General features: G+C 36.8%; 1 long non-coding RNA gene across 1 annotated transcript; it reads left to right on the plus strand.

Annotated features, from left to right (window-relative positions):
• The first annotated feature begins 9,057 nt into the window (after positions 1-9,057).
• On the plus strand, positions 9,058-19,167 carry LOC104237474 (uncharacterized). The gene is made up of 2 exons (XR_713636.2): positions 9,058-9,827; positions 18,874-19,167. It is a non-coding gene; the product is annotated as an uncharacterized lncRNA (long non-coding RNA).
• Positions 19,168-26,931: the final 7,764 nt, after the last annotated feature.

The raw sequence follows: 26,931 nt of genomic DNA on the forward strand, positions 1-26,931 counted from the left end.
TGAATTCCTCTTCAAAATGGCTTCCCCAAGCTCAAACCCGAATAAAAATGGTGAAGAAATAGCTCAAAATCGCAAAGGAAACCTTTTATACTTTCTGACCCAGGCTTTTCACACTTGCGGTCCTTTTCCTGCTTCTGCGGCCTAAGCCACCCCATCTGCGATTTTCACTTAAATGGTTATTCCCGCATCTACGGTTTAAAACATCGCACCTACGCTATCGCAGGTGCGCCCACTTTACCGCTTCTGCGGTTCCTGATGATCTTCTTCTTTGGCTGCATCTGCGGCTGCCTTCCTCTTCTGCGAGTATCGCACCTGCGGCCTCACAACTATAGGTGCAGTTATAACAGCAACAATATGCTTTAGCTATCCCAACTCAACTTCAAACCTTCCGCCAACCATCCGAAATCGCCCCGAGGCCCCCCGAGACCTCAACAAAAGCACAAACCAGTCATATACCATTACCCAAACTTATACCAATCTTCGAAACACCTCAAACAACATCGAATCCATCAAATCACGTCGATTTCAAACCTAAGTTTCCAAAATCTTCCGAATTTCGCTTTTGATTAAAAAAGTCTACCAAACTACGTCCGAATGACCTGAAATTTTACACACATATCCCAAGTGACACAACGGACGTACTGCAACCCCCAGAATTCCATTCCGGCCACTATATCAAAATCTCACCTATCAACTGGAAAACGTCAAAATTCCAGTTTTGTGAATTCAAGCGTAAACCTTCCACGAACCTCCAAATCACATTCCGATCACACTCCTAAGTCCCAAATAACCTAACGGAGCTAACCAAATCATAAAAGCCGATCCGAGATCATATACCAACAAGTCAAATCTTGGTCAAACCTTTCAAATCTTAAGCTTCAAATTGAGAACTATTTCTTTAAAATTCATTCTGGTTACCCTAAAAACCAAAACCAACGATTTACATGAGTTATAATACATCACATGAGGCTAGTAATGCCCGAGAACTGGCGAGTGAAGTGCAAAAGCTCAAAACAATTGGTCGAGTCATTACATCCTCCCCCACTTCAACATACTTTCATCCTCGAACTTGCCCAGAGTTTTTCAGAAAACCATCAAATCACTATGTAACCTTACCATGCACATACCCAGGGGTGATCCCACATCACCCTATGTCATATAGGTCTGATAACACAATGTAACTAAAATTTCACAATCCAACCTAGCCCATAAACCTTAGAACCACATTTCCACTTCTGACACCATTTACAAGATCAGGATATCACAACTATACTCTAGATAAGCCCGAACCAGTTGTAATAACTCGTACCTGCAACCTCAGGTTCAATTACATGACATACAACATAACCCAAACACTTGTAGCGATAACTTCTAATCACAGCAGTTGCCCAGAACAACCGAATATCGATAATAAACCTCTTATTAAGTAAAGCCTCATTCCAACACTTTCGTTTATTGCCAATGATAAATGAAACACGTAGAAAGTCATAACCATTCCTCAGATCAACTATTCGTGAAGCCACTTCTCCTTTGGCAAGGACTATAGCAAATTTCTGAGCCGAACATCGATATTATCCTTCCAACATGCTGAAACCGAATCCGATTGTATTCCTCCTAGATCCCAACGATCTCATCTAATCCAACACAACTACTCTGGTGACATGACACATCAATACGATCTAAAGCCACAACTCGTGCAATCCACGCACCAATAAGCAACCATCCGAACGTACTCAAATCATGAAGAATGACTCAAATGAGAGAGTTGTACCGCAAGCTCACCAGTACCACCACACACAATGCTGGGAATCCATCACACATCATAGAAACAAAACACACAAATCTAACCCAAATGGTCATACCTCCACATAACTTCGCTGCAATGCGCGACCCTATCCAAACACTGGTCCACATGAAACACCTCAAGTCACTATGCTCAAAATTGACAACCACGCACAATTTGATCTATAGAGCCAAAGCAAATCATCATAACCACGGCAAAGCAATTGACATAACATTACACAAACCCAAAAGGACACAACCGATACGCCATCCGCCGAGCAATACCCAATACTCTTCCCGCTCGAATTCCACTAAGAGACCCCAATAACACCGCACCACATGTGGCTATAACTGATAAATTCCAATGCCTCACAACATGTAAAGGTAACTTATAGATCTCCTCAGGTCACTAATAAGCTCAACAACAATCGTATCAACACATCCCTCAACAATACAACTCGGAGTCAACCAAGCCGACTCAAGTTAGAACACACATCCACATTGGCTTGCAAATGAACCCCTTATCAAAGAATCCCTGAAGTTGTTCCTTAAAATCTTTTAACTCTGCCGGTTCCATACGACATGGTGCCTGGAACAAAATTAATACCGAAATCAACAACCCTGTCTGGCGACATCCACGGTAGCAGGAAACATATCCGGAAAACCCCTCATCACCGGAACTGAATCAATGGAAGAAGTCTCTGCCCTAACACCCATCACGGAGGCCAAATAAGAAAGACAACCCTTTTGAACCATCCACTAGGTCTTCAAAATGAAATCACCTTGCTATGAACATAATCCGCCGAACCTCGCCGCTCAAACCGTGGCATTCCCGGCATAGCCAACGTCGCTGTCTTAGCGCAACAGCCCAGCATAACACAACACTCAGACAACCAGTCTATAACCAATATCACATCCAAAATCTAGCATACCAAGCAACAAAGATCCACTCGGGTCTCCAAACCCCCAATAGTTACCACACAAGACCGATACACACGACCCACAACCACAACATAACATGTTTATGATAACTCCCAGTCTCTAACTCCATATAGCAAACGAATCACCATATTTGATCTCAATTCCGCCATTCGAACACATTCAACACCTCTAATACCCAATCTTTCCATGAGATATACTCCGAGAATTCTTCCGTGCCACCAAGCAAACTCGAATATCGGCCATCGATCCAACAAGAGAGTGCTGCAATAATAATGAAGTATCATTAACTCAATCACATTGCCATATTCTAAAATTTATACCCTCATCAAGTCACATCAATTAGTAATATCATTTTCCTAATCATCTGAACTGCCAGTGCTGCCTACGAATTTTATGACCTTCCTTTCAGAACTGGACCATGACCTTACACATGCAAGTCTCAGTCCTACACAATATACCCCATATATCATACCATCCTAGGATAGACATGAGAAATTCATATCCCTTCCGAGCCACAAGAAAATACGCACTCAACCCGCCAAGAAGTTTCTATTGATCCCATCTAGAAGAAAATCACTATACATCCCATGCTTCTTACGCTCGCAGAAAATATACATCTCTAACTGTGGTAGAAACCATCAAGTACTCTCCGAATTCCACTTGCACAAAACTAAACCGTCAGGATTGAATCCTTCTGACTCAACCAAGCTACGCATGCCATTAAAACCCAAGAGCATTGCCGCAAAACACCTATATAAACTCATTACCTCATAAGCATCCAAAGAGCTAATCATATCCCTACCATACCAATCCGACCTCATCTATCCGAGTTTCCTTCTGATTTACCTTCAACTTGATACTTCTTCTTGTTGTAACACCACAATTCCTCAACCCAAACTCACCACACGAGACGCAAGCATAAAACCACACAGTCTAAGTCTCATAAGCTGCTGAATACTCTCTTAAATATTCCCAAAAGAACTACATTCAAAATACCTACCCTGACAAAACTTCCTGTGAATCCAAAGTCATTACCTTCGCCTTTCTAATACTGATATATATAGAATTCCCTAATTGATATCGATATACCACAAGTCTTGACAGCGTCCAAATGCAAACCTCAGTTTCTAGCCAAAAGTACAACTTGAAAATCTCCAATTATTACATGTAAAATCTTGAACACATTAAAACCATTCTCGAGAGTCATCCACTCTACTCAAACTACAATTAGCCTGATCAAATGAACCGAACAACCTGTGCCTCATTAGCACTCCGACACCGTAGAATGTAACCTTACCTTAATACAACCAAGCATCTTCCTACCCTATCCACCGAGCATCCTTTACCAATAACAACTCAAGTCATTCTGTGACTCTCATACACCCATAAACATATAGCATAACCTTTATTGAAATTTCCTTTACTCGAGCAATCCTCGGTCTCAACCTCTGCAAGCCATAACTGATTTACCAGCACGCCTCAAACTGGAACCAACGTAGCACATAACCGTGCAATCACCTAATCAATAGCAGACTCCCCCACTTGGCTCAAAGCCATAGATCAAATCACATAATAACTCTTAATGCGTATACTCTATCACTGCCATAATACCATAGTGAGATTAAATCAATCTTCCATAAGCTCGTACAATACAGACCATCTAGTACCTCAAATCTTCTGCCAATCTCGCATCCGCCCTCATAGCAGTCAAGCCCACTCTCTTAGGCGACCCAAATTCAAATTGCAACACATACATTTCACTGGTAGAAGAGATCTTCGTTCAGATCACATAAGGATTACACAACTTCAGAACACTCTGCAGGAGATAATCCACCTACTTTGCCTCAAACTAACATTTCTTTATACCTTCCACCGTCATAAACATTATGCAGTCACTTAATCTTCCTGAGTCTGAACTTATAACACAACATGAAATCTACTTCACTTCCCAACTAGAAAACATGAAAAGATTCTTCACACACCCATAACTCAGGGCTATACCTCAAATCAAGATGGAGATCAAGCACCTAATAGTTCTTCTATCCTCCAGTAGACCCTTCTCGTTGCTTCCAAATCATATGAATACATCTCGCACACATATCATACTCATCACGTAGCTACCTAGTCATCACTCCAACAAATAGTGATACTATCGGACATACAAATACACAAGCACATGCTCACAGAATCAACGCCATAGTGCTCAAGCTGTAGGCAAAAACCCGGCCTCAAGTCCTCCAGACTGGCCCAACATCAACACACAGAGATCACGTCTTGCCTCTCGATCGGGGAATCACAAGCCATTGATGCATATCTGATACGGAGCGCTCATGCGCGCATATGAATGCGTGGAAGGGATTCAAAGAGTTACATTCCAAGTTGAATCAAGGACGCACGATAAGAATTCAAGAGCCGTAACCTAGAATTCAAGGGATTCAAAGAGTTACATTCCAAGCTGCCCATGACTCGTGAGACTTATGTAATCTAGGCTCTGATATCAACTTGTCACGACCCTAAACCCAGACCCGGTCGTGATGACACCTCTCGTGAAGATAAGGCCAGCCGACACAATGCCTAATTCTTTTTAACATTTAAAATACAAAATTTAAGTTTTTAACATGATAAAATCTCAATTAAATAGTGAAACAGTAAAATTTGCGAAAGTAAAACCAACACAGCCCGATATCGGGGTGTCAATAGTCATGAGCATCTATCATAAGTCTACAAGTCTGGAAAGAGTTTACACATGCTATTACATAACTAGGACACGGGAAGTAAAATAAGAGGGAGAAACACTGGGCTGCGAACGCCGAGCAGCTACCTAGTAGACTCCGAATACCCTGCTGAGCAATCAACCCTCACTAGCAGGACCTGAAACGCCTGAATCTGCACGCAGGATGCAGGGAGTAAAGTGAGTACTCCAACTCAGTGAGTAATAATAATAAATGAAAACTAAGTGATAAGAAATCACATAAAACACAACAACATGCTATAAAGAAGCAGTGTAAAACCATTAAAAGGCAAAGAGACAGTGAAATCTTATAAAAACACCTTAGTTCAGAATAAGTTTCCTTAACACCTTTCTAGTAGTTAAACAAGTAAATGACAGGCAACTAGAAGAGATAAACACATAAAAGTCGCCTCTCCGGCACAATACCAGCAGAACCAGCCCATCGGGCAACAACATGGAACAACACCAGCCCCTCGGGCTATATCTCATATCATAATGGGTACCCGCGCTCACGAGGGGTGTGCAGACTCCGGGTGGGGCCCCTAACGGCCCAAGCGCAATATAAAGCCATCTCATTGAATAATTAATAGGCTCTCAGCCTCATATCAAGCCACCTTGTGGCGTACAACTCAGGCCCTCGGCCTCATAATCATAAATCAGTGTATCCTCACAACGCAAACCCTCAGCCTTACTCAGTCAGAATCTCATAAGCCACTCGGGCAACAGTAAAACATAATGTTCAACCCAAATTATCATTTAAATTACCGTTTAATTTATTAAAATAAAGTAAACATGGTTGAGTTATGAAAACAGTCGAATATAACATGCCTGAGTACAAGTATAAAGTCAAAACAGTGAGGAAATATCAGTAAAGACCCCCTAAGGGTCCAAATAGTTGGCACGAGGCCCAAATATGGCATTCAGCCCAAAACATGATGATAGTAAACAGTTTTCAATCAAATACGTAGCAAAACAATCATTCGAGATGGACTAAGTCATAATCCCCAACGGTGCACGACCCCACGCTCGTCATCTAGCGTGTATGTCACCTCAATATAGCACAACAATGTGAAATCCGAGGTTTCATACCCTCAAGACAATTTTTAAAATCATTACTCACCTCGATCCAATCCAAACTCTAGCCCGCGACGCCTTTGCTCCTCGAATCGGCCTCAACTCGCATCGAATCTATCTAAAATTAGAATCACGACGTCAAAATATGCTAAGGGAACGAAGCCCATGCGAAAATAATCAATTTACAACATAAATCCCAAAATTAACCAAAACTCGAACCTCGGGCCCACGTCTCGGATTTCGATAAAGTTTACATCAATAGATTCCTTATTTCTCCAGGAGTTCATACATATCAAAAGTCCCAACATCCGACCACAAATGACCCCTCAAATCCTCAAGTCAAGATCTCCAATACCAAGCCTTAGTTTCCCAATTTTGACCCTTGATTTCCATAATGACAGCTCTAATCCGTGAAATAATACCATAGAAATGAGTTTTAGGTTGAACAATCTTACCTCCAGACGTTATCCCTTGAATTCCTCTTCAAAATGGCTTCTCCAAGCTCAAACCCAAATAAAAATGGTGAAGAAATAGCTCAAAATCGCGAAGGAAACCTTTTATACTTTCTGACTCAAGCTTTTCGCACCTGCGGTCCTTTTCCCGCTTCTGCGGCCTAATCCACCGCATCTGCGATTTTCACTTAAATGGTCACTCCCGCATCTGCGGTTAAAAACATCGCACATGCGCTACCGCAGGTGCGCCCACTTTACCGCTTCTGCGGTTCCTGATGATCTTCTTCTTTGGCCGCATCTGCGGCTGCCTTCCACTTCTGCGAGCATCGCACCTGCGACTTCCCAACTGCATGTGCGGTTATGACAACAACAATATGTTTTAACTGTCCCAACTTAACTTCAAACCTTCCGCCAACCATCCGAACTTGCCCTGAGGCCCCCCGAGACCTCAACCAAAAGCACAAACTAGTCATATACCACTACCCAAACTTATACAAATCTTCGAAATACCTCAAACAACATCGAATCCATCAAATCACATCGATTTCAAGCCTAAGGTTCCAAAATCTTCTGAATTCCGCTTTTGATAAAAAAAAAGTCTACCAAACCACGTCCGAATGACCTGAAATTTTGCACACACATCCTAAATGACACAACGGACCTACTGCAATCTCCGGAATTCCATTCCGGCCACTATATTAAAATCTCACCTATCAATCGGAAAACGTCAAAATTCTAATTTTGTCAATTCAAGCTTAAACCTTCCACGGACTTCCAAATCATATTCCGATCACGCTCCTAAGTCCCAAATCACCTAATGGAGCTAACCAAATCATAAAAATTTCGATTCAAGATCATATACTAACAAGTCAAATCTTGGTCAAATCTTTCAAATCTTAAACTTCAAGCTGAGAACTGTTTCTTCAAAATTCATTCTGGTTACCCTGAAAATAAAAACTGACGATTTATATAAGTCATAATACATCACACGGGGCTAGTCATGCCCGAGAACTGGCGAGCGAAGTGCAAAATCTCAAAACGACCGGTCGGGTTGTTACATTACCTGTCTTGAAATGAGGCATAATTATTGTTATTTGTTTTACCGTTATAATTTAGTGCAATTCTTCAAACACACTGAGTTATGTATATATAAATGGGATATATATATATATATATATATATATATATATATATATATATATATATATATTGCTATGAACATTCATTTTGAAGCAATACTTCAAAGATCATAATTATGAGACTCAATAAGCATATGCTAAGCTAGAGTCTTCGTTCTTGGAGAGTACATACCCTGTAGTTTGAAGGGGATCGAAAATTTTCATATTAGAATGTAGAATTATAATCCATCTCTAAAATAGGAGAATATGAAGCTTAATAAAATCTGACAAAAATCTCAAAATGATTTCCTTGTCTAAAAGTGCCAGCAAATCTTTTATGATATAGATAAAAAGCTAATTATTTTGACGAAAATATCAATACTCTAAACAAATTTCATGTATAATGGAAAAAAATCTTTTATGTTATAAACATGAATTTTTATACTATTCAGCATAAGTTAAGCAAAAAGTTTGTTCATCCCCCAATTATTGAATCAAGTCAATATTAAAACAGAATTATTTGTGTGAGCATCTAATTTTTTATCATATTTGATTTTTTCACTTACTTTTAGTATTTAAATATTAATTAAGTTTAATCTTGATATTTTAGTCTTTATTTCACTTTTAGTAGGTTTATTTGATAAAATTAAAATTACACTAAGAGAGTCACATTTGAGATAATAGTTGTGTTTTATTTGCAAAAGAAAAGAAAATTTACAAAAAATATATTTTTCTTCTAATAATAGTAGTAATTTTATACTTTTTTAGTAGTTTCTTATTTTGTTTTTCTAGTTTAAAATATTAGTGTGGTATTTTTAATTTTTGGATTATATTTAAAAAAATACAAAAAAAAAAAGAACCAATGAAAATTGGGACAGGTAGCCAAAGATTTTTCTCCATCCATATTGTAACTAACTTCACATGTGCACATATTTTCTTGTTCTCCAATTCATTCTTACATTTTGGATTGACATGCACATTTCCGTTTCAAAAAAAAAAACAAAAATCCATTCTCACAATTTTTTCCAAAAAAAAAACAGCTCACCACTCTTATCCTCATACTAATACACTGCACGACACACACACATGCTATATATATCTAGCACAGAGAGCTGCATGAGGGGAGGAAATAACAGGGATTGGGGTTAAAAAACGGGAGAGAGGAAAAAAGATCGAGAAAGTCTCCTTCTACTTCTTCAAGCAAATCACAGTAGCCATACAACATTAAAATTCCATTTTTTCTTCATAACTTCATCATATAAATCCCATAGAAACTTATCTCTTGTTCCATAAAACCAGTCCCCAAAACTTTGAAGCTCCCAAAATGGAGGCACCCCACCGATTTGGAAGGAACCTTCAACAGCCAAATCTCTGATTTCTCAGAACACCCAACAACTTAAACACACACACACATCTAACACATACAAAAACGAAAAAACAGAGAAGGAAAAGGGTCGAGATCACTTAAATACGAAGGGGGAAAAGGATCAAGATCTGGAAAATGAAGGGAACAAAAAATCGAACAAACTTTCTCTTTCGCTTTCTTCCTCACTGACAGCAACCTTCACTGGTTTTCTTCATCTCCCGTTCTCAAAAATGCAGCAGCAATTTTTAAGTTTGAGTTCCATCGTGGTCGCCGGAGTAGTTTCGCGTTCGAGGTTCCGATGTTGCTAGTTTCTTGTTCGATCTTCGTTCCGATAGTCGGGGATTTGTTTGGCTCGGACAAATGTAAGTTTTCAACTTCGAATTCATTAATACAAAGGTTGGACTTTTGCCTTCTCACTATATTGGCTTTGAATATCATTTTGTTTCTGCCCATTAAAACTGTTTGCTAACTTCACCAACATGGTAGATACGCTCTTAAATGCTACATGCTTTGTCATTTTTTTTGTTAGTTTTTTTATTTATTATTGATCCTACTTTAATTTATCCTTAGTTTTATCTATATGTGTGAGTAGATACAAGAGTGAAGGATATTAATTTCATGCATCAATTTTAAAGTATTAAATAGTAAATAAAAAATGAAGAACCATGATTGGACACATAAGAACGAGGTTTAGAGTTGGGTGTGAGTGATCTGGAAATACAGTATTTGGACTTTGATTTAAAATTTGAAGGATTCACATCCTATGATAATTCTGGGCTTCATTTGTTGGGCCGTAGGAGGTTGGTATAGAAAAAAATTTCTCCGTAATTTTGGGCCTTACAATAATTTCAAAATTTAGCAAGAATAATGAACATTCGTAGAAATGTTGTAGGTGCAGGTTTTAAAATTACTATCTTGATTACGTACATGTTTGCCTGACATGATTACAATTTTTCAAATAAATTTAAGGCACGCGTTTGCGCGACTTTGGCCAAGCTTTTTCTTAAATAAACGAAGTGTTGTGAATTGTGTACATATACGCATGACATGATTCTTGATGTCATGTGTATATGGGCTAAATATGGGGCTAAATATGGAAAAACTAATTCATGAAAGACAACATGGCGATTGACATAAACACGACCAAATGTAGGATCTAGGCAACAATATCCTTTATAATTAAAAGCATAACCTAGGAAAATACATTGGATAGAACGTGGTTGAAGCTTATGAGAAACTTGAGAAGATATATTTGGAAAACATTCACAACCAAAAAGTCGAAGAAAACTATAGTTAGAGGGTGTATGAAAAAGCTTTTCAAATGGAGAAAGTCTTTTTAAAATAGGGGTAGGTAATCTATTAATAGTATAAACAGCGTAAAAAGCAGTATCAACCCAAAATTGAGATGGCAAATGAGCATCTGTAAGGATGGTACACACCATTTCAATTATGTGGCGATGTTTTCGTTCAGCCACCCCATTTTGTTGAGGAGTATTTGGGCATGATTTACGAAAAGAAATACCTAAGTTAGAAAAACGTTGAAGCATAGCCTTATTATCAAATTCACCACCTCCATCGCTTTAAAAAGTTTTAATTTTAGTGTTAAAAGTGTTCTCCGCGAGTTTTTGAAATGTACAAAACTGCTAAAAAACTTCTGATTTTCTCATCATAGGATAAAACCATGTAAATCGAGAAAAATCGTCAACAAATATAACATAATATCGAAAACCCAAGTTTGATAAAACAGGCGATTGCCAAACATCAGAATGAATAATATCTAAAGAAAAAGAACTACGGTGAGCAACTAAGTTAAAGGACAAACGTTGAGACTTTCCTAACTTGCACGAAACACAATTATTACTAAAGGAATTTAGTAGCGTAATAAAATTATGGTTCCTAAGACTTGACAAAACACGACTACCATTATGACCTAAACGACGATGCCAGATGTCTCCGGATTGACGTAGAGCAACAAAGGCCTGAGGAGGAGAAGTCACAGACGAGGACGATAATGGATAAATATCACCTTTACTGGAAGCTTGAAGGAGAGGTTGCCCCGTTACCTTGTCCTTCACACAAATAGAAGAATCATCAAAGTCAACTTTACAATTATTATCCCTACATAACTTTTTAACAGAAATCAAATTATGTCGAAGTGAGGAACATGAAATATAGACTGTAAGTGTAGAGGACGAGATGTAGAAGGCAACTGAGCATAGCCAATATTTTTAATGTTAAGCAATGTACCATTTCCTACCAAAACACAATCAGAGCCAGTGTAAGGGTTCTTTTGTATAAAATTACCTTCAGATGGAGTCATGTGAGCGAACGCAGCAGTGTCAAAATACCAAGTAGCGTCATTTAGTTCACCAACAGACATAGTAGCAAAAGACTTAGGAAGATCATTAGCAACGAAAGCATGATTGAAGCGATTTTGACATTGTAAGGCAGTGTGACCAGGATGCCCACAAATTTGACAAGCAATGGGTGAGGGTGAGGGACCTAAGATCCCACTGGATGGTGAGAATGTACTACCAGATTGTGAGTTATAAGGAGTGAGAGAAACACCACCAATACCTGACAGAGGCTGACCAGTAGGACCATTGCGAGCAAGATTATTTGGAGTAGACAGTTGCGAGGGACCTCGACCAGAGAAACCACGGCCCCTTCCACCACGACCTCGACCTTGAAAAGATGAGGATCTTTCCCGTCCACGATTACTTGAAAAGGGCATTGCTGGACATATTAGAAGAATTTGATTGAACATTCTGGGTAGCAAATGCATGATGAGAGATGGTAGAATCAGATTCTTGCAACCGTTGTTCATGCAAAAGGAGCTTAGAACATAAATCTTCAAGTGATACATGTCCAGGGAAGTGAGTGAGGATACCAACCATCGTATCGTATTCTTTTCCTAATCCAAGAAGGACATGATCGATGAAATCTTGCGAGGAAACTAGAGAATTTATGACTGCAAGTGAATCAGCCAATTGTTTTGCCTCTCTCAAATATTGATCAATTGACATAGATGTCGTCTTCTTCAAAGTAGTGAGTTGTCTCTTAAGTTCAATTGCTTTAGCTTGGATAGCATCTATATATCTATGGTGTAAGGAAAGCCAAATATCACGGAAAAATGGTAAAAGATGGACGTCGATAAGAACTTCACGCGACAAGGTCGCAAAGATCCAAGAACGAGCACTTTGACCGATTCGAACCCACGAGCGATAGCTTGGATTCGGTTGTTGCGAACCAGTAGCGTCGCAAAGAAGCGGGGGTGGAGTAGGGATAGAACCATCGACAAAACCAAGGAAATCATAAGATATGAGAAGGGAAGTGAACTGAGTACGCCATGTGTGATAATCTCCAACAGATTGTAACTTAATTGTTACCAAGTTGGTGACATTAGGCGCTGCTAGTGCAATAACAAAGTGAAAATTTGAGGCAGTAGTTAAGTCTAATGAACTAGCACATGGAAATATAGGTGGCATAGTAGAAGCAGTAGGACATGGAAGCAAACTAGGAGCAGATAAATCGCTTGGTACTGATGAGGTCATGGAAGAAAGGGATGACATAAGATGAGAAAACGTTAAAGGGGGAGGTGAGAAAGCATCAGTAAGGCTTGAGGATGGAATAGTGTTGTCAGGATTAGATATAGGGTTAGAAGTATAGGGTGAAGATGATGTCATAGTAAAGAAAAATGGTGTGGGAAAGTACTGGAGTTGAGGGAAAGATTTAGAAGAAAACGTGACTGCTTAGAAGAAGAAATGAGAGAGGATTTTGCTGGCTAATCTGATACCATGATAGATTTCATTAAATGACTCAATAATTAGAGAGCCATTGTTACTTGTATTTATATGATATGGATACATACATTGGGATAAGTATATCACCTACAAAGATAAGTATTAAGAGTCCATCACATATATGGGATAACTACAAATATGAGATAAACTCTTAGAGTCCTAATAAATCCATACTAGTAAAAGTTAGAAGACGGAAAATGTCGAATGAAGGTCAAAATTAAAAGCACAATAGGTGCGGTCACAATCCATCAATTAATCTATATATATATATATATATATATATATATATATATATATATATATATTAAAGGAATAAAGTTACCATATATAATTTGCATTGTGGTTAAGCCAAGTGGCAAGCTAATAAATGCCAATAGTATATGATAACTTTATTCTATATTTGACTATGTTAGTCAATATATATATATTGAAAAACTAAATTTGAATTAAAGGATAATTTTGAATGTATAGATAAAGTTTTTAAATCTATATATATATATTAAAGGAATAAAGTTACCATATATAATTTGCATTGTGGTTAAGCCAAGTGACAAATTAATAAATGCAAATAGTATATGGTAACTTTATTCTATATTTAACTATCTTAGTCATATATATATATATATATATATATATATATATATATATATATATATATATATATATATATATAATTTTGAATTTATAGATAAAGTTTTTAAATTTGAATTAAAATAAAAATAGAAATTTATCTTTTTTGTTTTTGTTTTGTTAAGTTATCATATTTAATTCGCTTAATGATTATATGCAATCATGCTAGGAACTTTTGTTATCTTTTCTGATTATTTAACTACTACTGCGCCTATGGCAAAAAGAAAAAAAAACTATTCCATATAACTATAAAACTCTTTCACATTTAAAATCCTATAATTATAGTTCCTTAAAATAATATAGCTATATTTGAATAAATTGAATTTTTTTTAAAATAAATATAATATATAGGGTACACGTCTATAGTTATCCAGATAATAAAAAAGAGTTTAAAAATCAAATAAAAGTTTACTTACATATATAAAAGTTTACCTACATGCTGGAGAATGAAACATCACAAAAATCAGTCAATATTCAAAAAAATTATTAGTTTTCCTTTTTGAAGAATATTTGTTTGAAGAGTCAATTTGTATAAATTAACATCAAAGAAATAACAAAATTTTGGCTATACAATTGCTATCATTAATTTTAATTTAGTACCTATTAGGAATTGAAGGGTATAAGTTGAAACCTCTTCATTTAGCTGCAGTCAAGCCAGCATTGCAAGGGTTTAATATTTTTTGTTGAAAAATATCAGTTTTGAATCACTAGATTATGTGAAAGTTATTTTTCGAATTCAACAAGAGGGACATTACTTTCTAATTGATAGTTTCTATAGTAATTTTTAAGTGTAACAAAAAGTATATTTTAAAAACAAACTGGTATGACATAAAATATTTTTTTAAAATGTAAACAAACTATTGCAAAATGGGATTATTTTTAAAAATATAATGTAATTTTAAAAATAAAAAGATAAGATATTTTAGAATTTTGTAGAATTTTTAAATTATTATAATAGAAGTCATATCATGGATAAAATCAAGAAACCGAAATCTTATGGAATAGTACTACAATTTGAAGGTAGTGTTTCTTAATTAATACCCAATGATTATCTATATTTAATAGAGAAAGTTTAAGTTTTAAGATTATTTACATATAATCAAAATAACTCAAATATATTACATGGTTAGTGTCCGCGCATTCGCGCGGATGCTAATACTAGTTATGTCTTAAATCCAAAATTAATTTGAGTCGATCAAATGAGCTCTCTATAAATATTCTGTTTTATTTAAGCAAATTATTAAATCAATAAATCCATGATATGTCATGTAAGCACACTTTTATCGCTAAATAGTGGTTACTTAAGGTTATTACACTTTAAGGGGTCATTTGGTATGAGGTATAAGAAAGTACAGGGGTGGTATATAAATTTAATACTACCTTAATACTTTGTTTGGTTAGCAAATCAGGTATAAGTTAATTTTAACAACGCAATAACTTATACCTTATAGAGGGTGGGGTAATTAGCACCAGTATAACTTATACATTCTTCTTATAAATTGTACAATTGTCATTCTTAATACTGTTGGGATATACTATTAACCATGCAGTTTAGACATAGTATTATAATTTATTCTTTATGGAACAATTATTTATTTAATTTATTCAATTCAATAAAGTACTATTTTAAATAGATCATTTGTTACATGTGTGTCTTTTTAGTTATGTGGTAGACAATTTAGTGTATGAAGTCTTAGCTCATGCACAGAAGATTAAATTGTTGGTTCTCATAATTAATAAACTATGTTCACAATCAAAGATATTGTTGGACAAAATATCTTGATGATTGTAGCACAAGATTATCGTATAATTTATCGTATATCACAATCTTGATATAGTTATTATGATCAATGTAATTTGTTTATTGTTTTGATTTATCAAAAGGTACGACTCTATTTAGAGTTAGTATATGCCTAATAGATTGGACAATACGAATAGCATTTATGAATAATAATTAGTTGATAGAACTCATGACTCGGTTTTGGGTTTGATGATACCCCTTTATGTAAGCTTATAAGTTTTCATGTGAAAACTCGGCTGGTGGATTTTGTATCCATCACATGAAATAGTTTAAGCGGAATTATAAAGGATTTAATTAGTTAATTGAATTAAATTTTCAGTGATTTAATTTAATTAACTGATATTTGAAATCTTAACATGGGGAGTTAAAATAAGTATTAATGAATTTTCGAAATTCATATTGAGGAGTTCAATTGCAGTTTTTTAGTGGAATAAATTGGAATTAATTATAGTAAGAATTAATTCATGCCAATTTTGAATTAATAATATAAGTAGTAGCCTCTTATTATTTCTGTGGTCCCTATTATACCTAGTAAAAACTTGGACAGACTTGGATAAAAAGTAGATTGAGAGAAAGTTATCTTTTTGAGTTAGAGTAGGATTCTACATGCAGAATCCTACACGTTTTTGAGCCCCTATTGTGGCTTAATTTCGGGTCTATTTGTGACGACCCGGTCAGTTGTTTCATGAGTACCGCTTTGTTTCCTCCATTTCAGCTTCTTTATGCTTCGTTATCCATATTTTGTGGTATTGAGTTGGTCGGATCGAGTCTGGAATGAGTTTGGTGAAGTTTGAGACACTTAGTCTCTTTTAAGATGACTTAAGTTGGAAAAGTCAACTAGATGTTGACTTATGTGTTAGAGGACTTGGATATGAGTTCTGATGGTTCGATTAGGTCCGGGAGGTGATTTGTGACTTAGGAGCGTGATCGGAATGAGTTTTGCAGGTTCGGAGTAGACTAGGGCTTGAATTGGCGAAATTGATATTTTGGCAATTTTTGGTTGAAAGGCGAGATTTTGATATAGGGGTCGGAATAGAATTTCGAGAGTTGCAGTAGCTTCGTTGTGTCAATTGGGATATGTGTGTAAAATTTCAGGTCATTCGGACGTGGTTTGGTTGAGTTTTTGATCAAAAGCATATTTCGGAAGATTTTAGAATCTTAGGCTTGAATCTGATGTGATTTGGTAGATTTGATGTTGTTTGGGGTGTTTTGATAATTGAAACAAGTTTGAATAAGGTATTGGGTTATGTGATTCTTTTGGTTGAGGTCCCGGGTGCCTCGGGATGATTTCGGGTGGTTAACGGGGAAGTTGAAGTGTAATTGCAGCTGCTAAAGTTTTGCTGCTTCTGGTGTTTTCGCACCTGCGGTTGAGGACCGCAGGTGCGGCGCCACTTATGCATTGGATTGGCTGCAGAAGCGGATCTTGGGAAGAATGTCTGGAACCGCAAATGCGGTAGAGGGACCGCACCTGCAGAGTCGCAGATGTGACTAATAGACCGCAGATGTGGTTTAGGCTGGATTAATGAATTTCGGCAGAAGCGGAGTTTTGACCGCAAATGCGGTACCACAGATGTGGTGGGTCTGCCACAGATGCGGAAAAGCCTGGGCAGAATGTATATATTTCTTCCTTCACGATTTTTTAAGGGTTTAACCATTTTTAAACTCGGAATTGGGAACTTTGGGCGATTTTGAGGAGAGGAATCAAAGGGACTTCATTAAGGTAAGGATTTTTGGACCTAAAACACACTTCTATGGTAATATTTCATGAATTAAGACTGAAATTAAAGGAATTAAAGGGCTAAAAATAAAGGATTAGGGCTTGAGTTTAAGAAGACTTAAATTGAGGATTTGAGGGGTCATTTAAACTCCGATTTTGGTATTCTTGATACGTATAGACTCGTGGGGAAGTAAGGAATCTAATGATGTGAAAATTTCTGAGTTTCGAGAAGTGGGTCCGGGGCTCGGGTTTTTGCTAATTTCGGGATTTTTAGTATTTTTCGATTGTTTTCGCTTGGGCTTCGTTCCATTAGCATATTTTGACATCGTGATTCTGATTTTGAATAGATTCGTTGCGAGTGGAGGCCTATCCGAGGGGCAAAGGCATCGCGGAGTAGTATTTTCACCGGTTTGAGGTAAGTAACCATTGTAAATCTGGAATTGAGGGTACAAAACCCTGGTAGTTGACTTGTTTTGATAAAAGCGGTGGCGCACATGCTAGGTGACGAGCGCGTGGACGTGCACCGGTAGGGATTGTGACCTGGTTTGTCCCGTAGCGACTATTAAGCTGCGTATTTGATTTGGAAATACTATGTTATTCCGTATTTTGGATATTTATATTGTACTATGGGTTGTATGCCATGTTTGAGGCCTTGTGCCGACCTGTAGAAACCCTTAGGAGCATTTTGACTGTTTTTCCTCGCTTTACTTGCTAAAAGCATATCCTCTATCGTGTTTTACCTGTTTAAAAGCTAAAACTGGTTTTATCGCTTTACTCCTAATTGTGAGGACTGTTTGGGCTGAGTTCCCGGATTCATGTTGTTGTGCCCGAGAGGTTGTGAGGTTAAGGACTGAGAGAGGTTGAGAACCCAATTGTGAGGATATTATATGTATATTTATTATGGATCGGGTTGCACGCCGCATCGATATATATATTGGATCGGGCTGCACACCGCAGCGATATAACGTTTGGGCTGTAGGAGCCCCTCCGGAGTCTGCACACCCCAGTGACCATAGTCGACTATAAATATATGGATCGGGCTGCACGCCGCAGCAGTTACTATGATTTCTATTATTATGAGATATAAATGAGCCGAGTGCTGAGAGTGAGTACTGAGTGATGAGAGTTGAGCCACGAGTGACTGAGAGGCTGCTCGAGGGCGAGATTCTGAGTGATTCCTTGCCCGAGAGTCCTTGTCATGATGTTTTCACTAATTTCACTCTTTTTTTTAAATAAGCCTCTATTTGATATATTGCTAAGTAATTGGTTCCAAATGTTTAAACTGGAAATGTGGTTTTATAACGAAAACTGATTTTTGAACTGTAAAGATGACATGTTATTTCGTTGGTTATTCCGTTATGTATTTTTGAACTGCTCGTCACTACTTTCAGACCTTATTTACTTTAGTTACTTACTGAGTTGGCGTACTCACGTTACTCCCTACACCTTGTATGCAGATCCAGGTGCCCGAGCGGCCGAGTGAGCATTTTTCAGCTGGTTCAGTTTTCTGTCGGGGATTTCGAGGTAGCTGCATGGCGTTCGCAGCCCTGTTCTCTCCCTTCTATCTTGTTATCTTTTCAGTATTTTCTAGACTATCTATGTAGTAGGATGTTCGGACTTGCATTAGAGGCTTTGGACTCGTGACACCAGATCAGTTGGGCTGTGTAGTTTATTGTTATTTTGACTTCCGCATATTTTCTGTCATTTTAAACGTTTATTATGAAATCAATGTTTAAAACTCGTGTTGCAAATGGTTTCTTACTAAAGGAAATGGGTTGTGGTTAGAGGACTGGTTGGCTTGCCTAGTAATGTGATAGGCGCCATCACGACCGGTATTTGGGGTCGTGACACTATTAAAGGAAGACTGGTTTTCACCTAATAATTTACCTTTCAGTTGTATTATTCTTGCCCACCCAATAACAAAATCGTCCAAGGTTTTACTAGGCAAATAGCAGAAGACTGCAGCCATGGATTCTTGCTACTTGGAAGGTTTGTGCAAGTGCTTCAAAAGGTTAGTGCTTCTAATCTCGTTACTATTGCGTTGTCTAGTTCACATGTATTTGATGCCTGGTTTGTATGCTTGCTTCCACTGCGTATGTTCTAACAATTGGTATCAGACGCCGTCTTACATCTAACTAGATAATGTAATACAACATGCATAGAGTAATATTAAAACATGTTATTTATTGATACATGTTTGGGATGATTATTCTATGTTAAAAACGTGATTGTATTTATTAGTATCTTAATTCTATAATTCTGAAATTATGAAATAATCAACACATGTATAAACAGTGGTGTTATGTTTAAATAACAGTCTGTTAGAATTATCTTTTTTTGCTGAATAGCAATTTTTTTGATAAAAATGTGACTGTGTTTTTGAATGCTATTAATGCTGTAATTATGGGCTAATATACATATGCATAAACAGTGAATTAATACTATTAATCTATTTTAGTTGCGTTCTATTCATAATCATAGTGTTATATTAATATAAACTTGACTTTTTTGTATGATATTAGTTCTGTATTTTTGGATTAATATACAGAATTATGAACAGTACCGTTTTTGACTAGTGAAAACATATTGTTTTTACAATTCTGTTTAAACACGTTTTTATTAAATAAAAAAAAAATTATTTTGAGTTCTCAAATCATGTGTTAACAAACATCAGTATATTATGTGATTTGAACAAGTCAAAATAATTAAAAACCCTTAAAACACCAAAATAGAATTCTAGTCACGCGTAGAATTCTGAAATTCTGTCGAATTCTAATTGATCTCAAATTTGGTAGGTTCATCGGAAACGGCCCAACTTAAAAAAACTCATAAGCGATGTTGATGATGTACGTCGTTTTTTGGGCATTCGGGGTCGTTTGGATGGAGTTTTGGCCTTTTTCTATTTTCTGGAATTTTTTTAATAAAAAAAATATTAATAGAAATCTGTGATGGTAGGGTTCAATTCCCATTGTTTCCAATCATGTTTTACAGTAATATAATGACTTTATATGTTGACATAGGTCTTCTTCCACGTCGGATAAATTCATTATAGATGATTACTGTAGTTTTGCCTCTAGTTATTTCATCACTTGTATTAACTCTCCAACTGAGTTACATGTTGATTGAATGAAACTAGAGTTTATAAAAGTGATATTTACCTATCTTAAATTAACAGTTTACTCTCCATCTAAGTTGGTCCTGTTTAAATTTATGGGGTTAATATCTTACATCATTCATATATTTTGCATGCATAGTTAAGTTTTCCTAACGAATCTAACTGTTCAATAAGCATGGTTATATGTGTAATGTGCCGTTTTGATCATTCTAAATACATAACTAATGTCTATTTAATGTGAATATCTCTCAGATTAACCATGTCTTCATTCAACTCACTTACCTCAATTTTGAACCAAAACAAGTTAGAAGGATCGAATTATGTTAGACTGAAAAAGGAACCTTGATATTGTCCTAACTGCTGAAGGTTACAAATTTGTAATCACTGAGGAGTGCCCAGAAAAACCAAAAAATGCTACTGATGATCAGGTTAAGGCCTGTGACAAATGGATTAAGGCTGATGAGATGGCGCAATGTTACATCCTTGCCTATATGGCGAATGTTTTGCAATATCAGTATCAGTCTATAGGGTCTGCTTATGATATGCTCGAAAGTCTCAAAGAGGTGTTCAGTGAGCAAAATCGTGCAGCTAAGAAGACAGCCATGAAAGCCCTTTTAAACACCAAGATGGCTAAAGGATCATCGGTCAGGGACCATGTTCTGAAGCTAATGAGTCTTCTGAATGAACTGGAGGTCCTTGGAGTTGTGATTGATAAGGAATCTCAAGTTGAGATGGTCCTGCAGACTCTACCTGACAGTTTTCAACAGTTTCGCTTGAAATATAATATGAACAAAATGGATTTGTCACTAGCGAAATTGTTGAATGAGCTGCAAGCGGCAGAATCTATTATCAAACAACAAGCTCCAGTTGTGGCACTCAATGTTGAGAAAGCTTCAGTTTCTAAGTCGAAAGGCAATAAGAAAAAGAAGAAGGCTCAAAAGGTTCTGGCACCTGGTGGTGCGGCTGGTGTGAAAAAGCCCAAAGGCAAGTGGTATCATTGCAAGCAACCTGGGCATAACAAGAATCAATGCCCTGCCTATCTGGCAAAGTTGAATAAGCAAGGTAATTCAAATTTAAATGTCGTTGAAACTTGTTTAGCGGCTGTTTCTACCATATTTTGGTGTGTAGATTCGGGAGCCAGTAACCATATCTGCACTACTTTGCGGGGGTTTCAGGAAACGTGGCGGCTAAGTGAGAATGAAGTTTGCGCTTTTCAAGCCAATGGCGAGCTAGCACCAGCTTTAGCTTTAGGAGATATTAGAGTTTCGTTTAGTAGTGATAAAGTTTTAGTTTTAAAAGATGTTCTCTATGTCCCTTCTATTAGAAGGAATTTGATTTCGATTTCGAAAATAATGGATGATGGTTATAATGTTTATTTTTCTAATAACTCTGCTGTTATTAAGTTTAATAAACGTTTTATCTACACTGCTGCTAGAGTACATGACCTTTTTATTCTTGATATATCTCTTCATGTGCTACAACAACCAAAAGAACTAAATAACATTAATCTACCACATAAAAGAAACGTATTTCTGAATTGAGTCAAACTTATTTATGGCACTTACGTCTAGGCCATATAAATCTAAATAGAATTTCGAGATTGGTCTCTAATGGACCTTTGAGTTCATTGAAAGTGGAGTCACTACCAACATGTGAATCCTGTTTAGAAGGCAAAATGACCAAGAGACATTTTCCCTCAAAAGGAAATAGAGCCAGTGATAAGCTAGAATTAATTCACTCTGATTTGTGTGGTCCTATGAATATACAAGCAAGAGGTGGTTTTGAGTATTTTGTAACTTTCACAGATGATTACTCAAAATATGGATATATTTATCTGTTGCGACGTAAGTCTGAATGCTTTGATAAATTCAAAGAATTTAAGACGGAAACAGAGAAACGACATGATAAATATATCAAAACATTGCGATCTGATCGTGGTGGTGAATACCTTTCTGCGGAATTCATAAAATACTTATCAGATAATGGAATTACATCTCAATTATCTTCCCCAGGAACACCACAACAAAATGGTGTGGCAGAAAGAAGAAATAGTACCCTTATGGAAATGGTAAAATAATGTTAAGTTATTCTGATTTGCCTTCTTCCTTTTGGGGATATGCTTTAGAAACAGCAAACTACATTCGAAACTTGGTTCCTTCAAAGTCAGTACCTTCAACTCCAGTAGAATTGTGAACTGGGCGCAAGCCAAGTTTACGGCATATTCGGGTTTGGGGTTGTCCAGCACATGTGCTGAAAGGGAAAGCGGATAAATTGGAATCAAGGACAGAAGTATGCATTTTTATTGGATATCCAAAAGGAACAAAAGGCGGTTTCTTTTATTGTCCCAAAGAAAAGAAGGTAATTGTTACGACAAATGCCAGATTTTTAGAAGAGGACTATCTAACGAACCATATTCCTAGAAGTAAACTAGTTTTACAGGAATTAAACGATGGAGTAACTAAAGACACATCTCTAGAACGTATCCCAGAAGCTAGTATTGACATACCACTGTATTATCGTAGTGGGAGAAATGTCAATAGGCAGCAGATTGCACAAGAGCAATTACCTGACATCTCACTACCCCAAAGTAGTGGGAGTAATGTTGAGCAACCTCAGATTGTTGAGCAATCTCAGATTGTTGAACAACCTGGAATTGTTATGCAACCTGCACTCCAGGAAGAAGTTAATGATATCCCAGCACCACAAGGTATGAAGGATAACATTGAGGCTTCAGTTCCAAGAATTGATGATGTGATTCAACAACAAAATCAGCCTCCACCTGTAGTGACTAGTCGTAGTGGGAGAATTATTAGAAAACCTCTCCGGTTTGCACTCTTGGGAGAATCTTATGATAGAATCCCTGAAGAGCCTAATACAGAATCTACTAATTACGACGAAGCACTACATGATGCAGATGCTGATAAATGGGTTGATGCTATGAAATCTGAAATGGATTCCATGTACTCTAATCAAGTATGGGATCTTGTAGAACCACCTACTAGAGTCAAACCCATAGGTTGTAGATGGATCTATAAGAAAAAAAGAGGAGTGGATTGAAAAGTGCAAACTTTTAAAACTAGGCTTGTTGCAAAAGGGTTTACTCAAAAAGAAGGAATCGATTATGAGGAAACTTTTTCGCCGGTAGCCATGCTTAAATCCATTAGGATTCTCTTATCCATTGCTGCTCATTACGATTATGAGATATGGAAAATGGATGTCAAGACCGCTTTTCTAAACGGAAGTCTTGATGAGTGCATCTATATGGCAAAATCAGTTGGTTTCATAAAAAGTGACAATGAGCACATGTTGTGTAAATTAAAGAAATCCATTTATGGATTGAAACAAGCTTCTAGGGCATGGAACACTTGTTTTGACACATCGATTAAGACATTCGGTTTTGATCAATGTGAAAATGAGTCTTGTGTCTATAAGAAGTGGAATGAAGATAAAATTACATTTTTGATTTTGTACGTAGATGATATTTTGCTCATAGGAAATAATGTGAGCATGTTAATTTCAGTAAAGGAATGGTTGTCCTCACGTTTCGATATGAAAGACTTGGGACAGGCAGCACATATCCTTGGGGTCAAGCTTTTGCGAGATCGCAAGCAAAGGATATTAGGCTTGTCCCAAGCACTTTATATTGATACTATTCTCACCAGGTTTAGCATGCAAGATTCCAAGAAAGGGTTTCTCCCCTTTAGACATGGAATCTCTCTATCAAAAGATCAGTCCCCAAAAACGATTGATGAGATAGAAAAGATGAAGGCGGCCCCTTATGCTTCTGTTGTAGGGAGTCTTATGTATGATATGCTATGTACTAGACCTGATATCTACTTTGTTGTTGGCATGGTTAGTAGATTTCAGTCTAACCCTGGTCGAGAACACTGGACTGCTATTAAGCATATAATCAAGTACTTGAAGAGGACTAGGGATTATATGTTGGTGTATCACTCAGGTGATCTTGCACCCATTGGCTATACTGATTCTGATTTCCAGTCAGATAGAGACTCTAGAAAATCTACCTCAGGATAAGATTTTACCTTAAGAGGTGGAGCCATGAGTTGGAGGAGAATCAAGCAATCATGTGTTGCTGATTCCACCATGGAAGCCGAATATGTGGCTGCATCTGAGGCAGCTAAAGAGGCTGTTTGGCTCAGGAACTTTCTGAAAGAGCTTAACACGGTTCCTTCGGTTCAAGCACCAATTGTACTTTATTGTGACAATAGTGGTGCAATTGCAAACTTTAAGGAACCAAGAAGCCATAAAAGGAGTAAGCATATTGAGCATAAATATCACTTAATTCGGGACATAACACAGAGAGTTGATGCAAGAGTGTTGAAAATTGCGTCAGAGGACAAGTTGGCAGACCTGTTTACAAAGAGCTTGACACAGAAGATTTTTGACAAGCATGTATAAGGAATGGGTGTTAGAGTAGTAGACGCATGGTTATGAGTCTGAGTGGGAGATTGTTGGGATATACTATTAACCATGTGGTTTAGACATAGTATTATAATTTATTCTTTATGGAACAATTATTTATTTAATTTATTCAATTCAATAAAGTACTATTTTAAATAGATCATTTGTTACATGTGTGTCCTTTAAGTTATGTGGTAGACAATTTAGTGTATGGAGTCTTAGCTCATGCACAGAAGATTAAATTGTTGGTTCTCATAATTAATAAACTATCTTCACAATCAAAGATATTGTTGGACAAAATATCTTGATGATTGTAGCACAAGATTATCGTATAATTGTCTTGATTATGGGAGTAGTTTTACGCCAACTTCTTGTGCTAGTATACTCAGTATATATTGAACGGACCAAGTAGAGAAAAGATGTTTTTATACTGAATATATATAAAACATTTTCTCTAATTCATTAAATGAGCTTATACTCCTAATCTTGATATAGTTATTATGATCAATGTAATTTGTTTATTGTTTTGATTTATCAAAAGGTACGACTCTATTTAGAGTTAGTCTATGCCTAATAGATTGGACAATAACGAATAACATTTTGTGAATAATAATTAGTTGATAGAATCCATGATTCAATTTTGGGTTTGATGATACCCCTTTATGTAAGCTTATAAGTTTTCATATGAAAACTCGGCCGGTGGATTTTGTATCCATCACATGAAATAGTTTAAGCGAAATTATAAAGGATTTAATTAGTTAATTGAATTAAATTTTCAGTGATATAATTTAATTAACTGATATTTGAAATCTTAACATGGGGAGTTAAAATAAGTGTTAATGAATTTTCGAAATTCATATTTCTTTTTTGGCAATCCGCTAGGCAAGCGCCTAGGGGTAGTTTTTTATTAATAAAAGAAAGTAAAAATACAACAATTAGGAAAAGTAAAAATAAGGGGGACAATAGCACTGGTATTGTTACCCATATGCCTTGGCTAGATAATCACTCCTTTGCGCCTCACATTGCCTTATGATGGCAGCCTCATGTAGAGGATTCATGGTGTAGCTGCCGGCACAGTCTCACGAGGGCATATAATCTCATAGCCGTGTGGATATTTTTCCAAAGGCATAGGACCAAGGCAACACAGACCTGGCTAAACCTTACCTTACTAATCCTATTGAGGCGTAAAAAGCCTCACCTACTAGCATGCATGTAAAAAATAAGAAGTTGAAAGTACCAAATATTCTATGATCATCACAGAGTTTATAACATACTCTATGATGATATGACAAGTGATTATACTAATAAAGTGATAAAATACAATGAAGTAGTAATTAAAATCTTATCCCTTCTTGTCCAATCCTGTAACTTCTTCAAGTTGTATCTCTTTGTCTTGTTCTTCAACCTTATTCAAAATTTGTTCGAGATTCATCAATTATTTTTCGAACGGTTGGACTTTGTAGATGTAATTTGGATGGTCTTTTTTTGTTTGGCAACTCTCATTGGAAGCCGCCTTACGTTTGCCTCTTCATTCACCTTGTCGTCCCAACTTTTATCCCTTGAACGAGACTTCTTACTTTTTGCACTATGCATTGGTGATAAATCTCCTTTTCTTGCTGCCTCTGCCCGGCATTGATTTAGAATATCATCTTCCTCATCTTCTTCATATGTATCTCTGTTCACAATCACCGGATTTGGTATTTCTTGATCAAAACCTAGTGGCACCACAGTGTTTCTCTCTTGTTGATAAACCAATGTTCCCTTGTGTCGCTGTTGTTCTAAGCTTGCAAATTGTTCCTGTTTCTACTTGCGCGCCCAGTGCTGGCATCATTATTATATATAGAATTCACAGGATTTGCACTTACCATTGCATCCAAGAGTCTTCTTTCTTCTGCTGAAAAAGCTGGAGTGGTTGTGACCCTTTGTTGTTGTCCAGCTTCTAGTGTTGTTGCTGATTCAGTCCCACAAATAGGATTTG

Source organism: Nicotiana sylvestris, chromosome 11 (assembly GCF_000393655.2).
Source record: "Nicotiana sylvestris chromosome 11, ASM39365v2, whole genome shotgun sequence".
Classification (NCBI taxonomy): domain Eukaryota; kingdom Viridiplantae; phylum Streptophyta; class Magnoliopsida; order Solanales; family Solanaceae; genus Nicotiana; species Nicotiana sylvestris.